We start from the raw sequence: 6,077 nt of genomic DNA, 5'->3' as shown, positions 1-6,077 counted from the left end.
CCCGAAAATTGTTTGTATTAGTTATGATAGTGGAACTTGAGAAGAAAAGGTGGAATTGTGACCTTGAAATATGTCTTTGCAATGTGGTGGCATTTAGTTCGTTGTCAAATAGTGTATGTAGGAGCATGTGCTGTTTCTTCCTCTTCTCTAATACCTTGAGATATTTATTTCCAGAATCATGCACCAGACTAATGTACCATTACCTTTGTCTTAAAAGAAAACAGAACTGAGGGATGGGATTGAGAAGTGGCTGTAAACGTTGGGGAGGTTTTGTTTCCGAGAGACAAGTTCTTGGTATGTACAGGCTGGCCTTACACTCTTGGTCCTGCCTCAGCTTCCTGAGTGATAGCATTATAGGCTTGCTACTCCATGTCCAGCTTATTATATGTGACTCATATCTTAAAGATGTGTATTAACACAGCATGTTTGCATATCAATATGCCCAGCCATTTGCATGTGTGCTTAGTTTCTTTCAAACAGTGTGTCTCACTCTGTATATCAAGCTGGTTAAAAACTTAAGATCCTCTCCTGAGTGCTGAGATACTGAGTCTGAGGCACCATGGTGGCCATCCGTCAGTTCTGTTCTTAAAATATTTTCATTACTTTCTTGTTTGAACCTGCACCCAGAGCAGACTTGGGGCACTCGCTCTGCACCCACTCTTACAGTACCCATAGAAAGCTCCACTCCCAGTTGCTCTGAAATACCCAGGATGACTGGCTTTGAACTTGTACAGGCAACACAGTTGCTGTGAGCTCATCAGTGCAGCAGTCCTCTCAAGTTCAGAAGAGTTTTTCCCTTTCCGGTCACCAGTTCTCACGAAGGAATAGAATTACCAGAACACTGCCATGCAACCAGAATATCACGAAGAACACACCGCTTGGGCATCATGTGGGTCCCTCAACAACTGCAGTAGGGGCTGTCTCTGACTCTGTTGCCTGCCACTGGATTCCCTTCCCTTAGCTGGACTGACAGGTCAGGCCTCGGTGGGAGAGCATTCACTTCCTCCTGCTAGGATTGATGTTCCAGGGCAGGTGGGTGCCCAAGGCAGGGCTTCCCTTCTCAGTGAAGGGGAAGGGAACTTGTGAGTGTGGCACTGGGAGGAGAGGGGGGGGGTGCTACCTGGGTGTAAAATGTGAATATATAAATTGTTGGAAAAAACCAAAACCAAACCACAGTACCTTGCAGAAGGTAAGCTGAACTGTTCCCTAATCACAATGCAAATCTACAAAGCAAAGCCTCCTCACAGTTCTTGCAGTATGTCAAGTTGACCAATTTCAAAAGGCAGGGCAAGAGACACAATTGGAACTTTGGACAATAAGAAACAGGTAAAACTTAGTTTACTTACTGGATGGGGATGGAGCTCAGCAATGGAACACCTGTTTAGTGTATTCAAGTTTTGGGGTCTTGAACTCATAACCGTCCTGTTTCAGCCCCCATTAAGTACAGGTTTAACTCTCCACATTCACCTTAGTTTCTGAGGGCACTGAACTGAAGTTAGGAGACAAACACTGGGCTTCTCCAAATACCTCCTCCCACCCACCCACACATAAACACATATCCCCTAACCTTCCATGTGGAAATTAAGCTTGTCAGAATCTGACTTTTTTCCCCATGATGGTGTAGTGTTGAGCCTCAAAACTGGTATGTGTGTTCTACTAGTGAGATACACCCCTAGACCCTGGCCAGTAGTTGAAGAAAAATCACAATATAGGTAATATGGTCCTCAGGGATGTCACTGCAAAAGTGAGCACTACAGAAAACCACCACTGTGGTAAGCAAATATTTGAAATAACTATTTCAGAATAAGCCATTTAAAAGACAACCTGTGATATAGAAAACGGAATAAAAATATTTGCATACACTCTTGGGGATTGTATGTCTCAATATAGCCCGGGCTGTCTTGAACTCACAATTCTGTTTCTAGTCTTAGCCTCTTTAAGGGCTGAGACACCATGTTCTCGTTCTCCCTATACCATAACTAAATGGCTGATACCTTATGGACTCATTCTGGCTAATAAATTGTTTACAAAACTGAAGGAGGGGAAGAATATGAAGATTCATTTGTGTGTGTATGTAAAAAGATGTAAGAATACTCTGTTTATACTGTAATTTAGGAAAGCTTAAAAAGTCATACCTCTTGAGGGAATTTAACATTAATATTTAAGATGCCATGAGCACAATGTGTTCAGCTTAGTGTATTTACAGCTGACAGAACGAGACTTTTGGCAGGCGACTAATGAACAAATGGGGTATCATTAAATAACTGCTCTTTATGTTTGCAATTTTAATATATCAGACATATAGCAAGCCACCTTTATTTAAAGCAAAGATTATAATCCATATGTGATCTCTCTGCAGGAGATGGGAAAGCATGGTGCACTTTAGGCAAATGTGATAGGGCAGGTACGATTCTTTTATCTTTGAAAAACTAGTTATAAATGATACTTTAAAAAACCCAATTACTCATTCAAATAACACTGAATGGAGTGAACTATTTGAGCTTCTATACTTTTCCAAGCTTTCTATAAAACTTATCTATCCACACGATGACCAAACTTTCAAATCAGGGTTAAAGGGTACCTAATAAGATACTCACTTCAAACCTAATGCTGTATGACCTAAAATAAAGGAAATGTAGCAATTAACTCTTGCAATGTGGAAGCTTGAGTGTTTAGAATCAGAGTTCATTCACAGAAAAGATGCAAAATGTAGAGCTTGTTTGCAGTTTATTAATTTATTTTGCAGGAATCTTTGACTTTCTCAGTATGTACTGCTTGCAGGTACGGTGCATGCATAGCCTTGTAATATGCCTTTGTACAGTTTCTTCTCAAAATAATGCCCTTCACAACACACAGAAATCTAAGAGACATGATATGTACAAGATTTAATTTCTTGCTGCTTTAATGAAGAAACTGATCAATTCTTTTACAGTTGGGAAAGAACATGGACAATGGCTGTTGTTATAAATAACTCAGAACTGTTCAGTCTCAAAGCAACTTTTCATGGCTTTAGAAACTAAAATTGACTCATCATTCAGATATCTTTGAATGCCCAAGCCATGCACAATTCTACTTGTACTAAATATTTGGGGATGCAAATAATACAGAAAAAAATCTGGTGAATGTGAAACATCATCAGAATTAACTTTCAGAACAGGGAAATACTGTTAATTCTTTCAAGAAAGATACAGTAGTGGTGCAGCACAGGCAGTGCCCAACTCTAAGTAACATTTCAACTGTCGTTTCCCTTTCTCTACAAATATACAGACACACACTGCAACATGGATTCATTCAAGATCTGACAATGGTACAATAGTAAAATAATTCAATTTTTCATCTTAAAGGGACATCTTCACATTCCAGGATACATCAGTGATATTTCTAAAAGACAGTTCTATGCCTCATATTCTTTCTCTTCATACTGTCAGAAATACATAAACAATCACTTTTAAAAAGGTTATATAAAATGGAGTTGCCAGAAAGTTGGATATAAACCCCTAGATAACTGTGACAAACCAATAACAAAATTTAAGGAAACATTGATTTCTTTTATAATTAGAAAGTACTAAAATTGAGACCAGCTCCTTAAAAATTAAACTGCATATCACATTTCCCATTCTTCCTGGGAAATAAACAAATTAGCAACACTTTCCTCCACCATCATTAACCTGCACTAAAACTACATATTTGTACAATGTGTTTCTTTTGTTTCTTTAATATCCCCTGCCTCTACATTTTCCCAAACTAGATCAGAATCAGTCCAAAACATCTTACAATCCTTAGAAGTTTATGGCTCCTTTCTTTCTACTTTAAACTTGAAGATCTCCAAAATTTAAGGGGACAATGTTCTTTAATACAATAGCTAACATGCTTTCTACAAACCCACCTTACAAAAAGAGTGAAATGTAAAATGTAGAGTCAGATCTGCATTACTAGGTTCATCAAACTAGCATTTTAATAAAGCAAGCCTCTCACATGACAACAAGAGCGCACTAAGGGGCACAGGCACCTCTGCAGCAGTACCGACCAAGGACAATCCTACCACTATACACCACCTGCTTATGGATGCCAATCTGAGCAGGAGAACATTCTAGAAAAAAGAAATAAGACCACCTGGATGGTTCAATGAATTCTTATTCAAAGTGGTCATAGATAAGGAGCAGTCTATATATGGGTCTATATGATACAGTCAAATGTATCAAGTTTGTCAGGGTCAAGTTGTTTTGTTCATTTTTAGGAAACTGTTTGAACAACTAAAACTTAACATGTACAAAACTTTCTTAAACTCCTTCTGATGTCTCATACCTAACTTCCATACCAAACAAATGAACTGGTGCCTCATTTTTCCTGGCAGGTGAAAGCAATGACTGGCTAGATAGATCATCGAAGGCCCGAAACCATGCATCTAACTGTATGTCAACGGATTGTTGACCTTGGTGAATTTTCATGCAATAGTTTTAATATCAACTACATGGTTTTAATAAAACATCAGACTTTTCACACATGCTCCTGTCATTTTCAACTGACAAGTGCCATGCCGTTGGTGTTCTAGCATCTTCCTATGAACACGTGTACACCTTTAGGCTAGATATATCATGTAGTGTATTGTTCCTCCTAACTTGGTTCATACAGCAAGTGGAGTTGTCCATCTCTAAGGGAGACAAAAAAACTACAAAGACAAGGGCACCTTAAAGAACAGTAGGACTGCTGGACTGGTTCTGGGGATTGACAAGAAACCCATGTTACAAGCCTTTCACCCTTCCCAAGTCCATGGGTTTGCACGTATCTCCTTTCCCACCATTATTATTTTCACAGTTTTGCCGCAGTTGAGAGAGATAATAACATAATCATGCTCTTCTTGAGACAAATGGATGTTATTTGAGGGCATTCTCCACATATGAAGGCTATATGTGATGCAGAAGATTATGACTGATAGAAAACTACAATGAGCTATACCTTTGGTTTCAATATGCAATTGAGTGCAGCTTTTTTTTTTCAGGTCTGGCAGAGATTACCTCTAAATGAGAATACAGTGACAGTACAAAATGGCTGTGTATACAGGAGTTGGGGACAGACCTAGTAGTCCTAAGGTTATGATCTCAGGTGAAATCCTTCAGGACTGAGAAACCTAGCAACTTTATTGCTGTCTATGTTCACCGAAATGGAATTCCAAAATTCAATTCTGAGCCAAGAAGGAAATTTAAGGCAAAGAACCTACTTAAATATACTATTATTTTCTCATAATACATAACAGCAGTGGCCTGATTTATTATCTTTTTCAGTGTATCCTGCATTGTTTCATAAGTAGTGCTTAAGTATTCCCTGACTATTGGAATTCAGTATGATGTCTATTCAACTAAAACAAACAAAAAAAATCAAACTCCCTGTATACATCATTCTTTTGACAGTAGTTTTTTTAACCTATAGCACCTTGTTAATGCCAGGCTACCATGTTCCACTGAGCTGTATCCCCAGCCCAATCGTATCTCTTGAGTAGTCTTGTCTCACACCTTCATCAATACAACTTTATGATGTTGGCCAACTTCACTCTCCCTCTCATTAGCTGGTTAACACATGTGCAAATAAATAGCTCATATTGATTTCTTTTCAGCTAAATTAGGACTACGGCACAAAGTATTTTCTGTGCTGTAAACATCATGTATTCATTACAAACCAGAAGGGAAGAGGGGCTTATATACTGCAAACATTTCTTAAGACATACAATTGAGCTTAGGATTTCCAATGGGTTTTGGAATGGACTTGCAGTTGGTATACATTCAGTGTGCTACTGGCAAAGTACGGATTTATGAGAATGACATTTTATAAAACCATACGTTATTACTTTCAAAAGCAATAACCTAAGAAAATATACAATAATTTATGCATAAGTAGGTCTTAGTTACCAGTGTCAATGCAGCTTGATGAACCATTGTTCAAGCAAAAGAGATAATACTACCTCTGATTGTACTTCCTCACAAAGGGCAAGATATGCCTAATTCCTGACTACTACAAATCACATTTTAAAGTATCCTATTGGTGTATGAATGTGTTTGAAATTACCCCTGAAGAAAGCAGCA

This window comes from Micromys minutus, assembly GCF_963924665.1.
Source record: "Micromys minutus genome assembly, chromosome: X".
NCBI lineage: Eukaryota > Metazoa > Chordata > Mammalia > Rodentia > Muridae > Micromys > Micromys minutus.
This window is presented reverse-complemented; position numbering follows the sequence as displayed.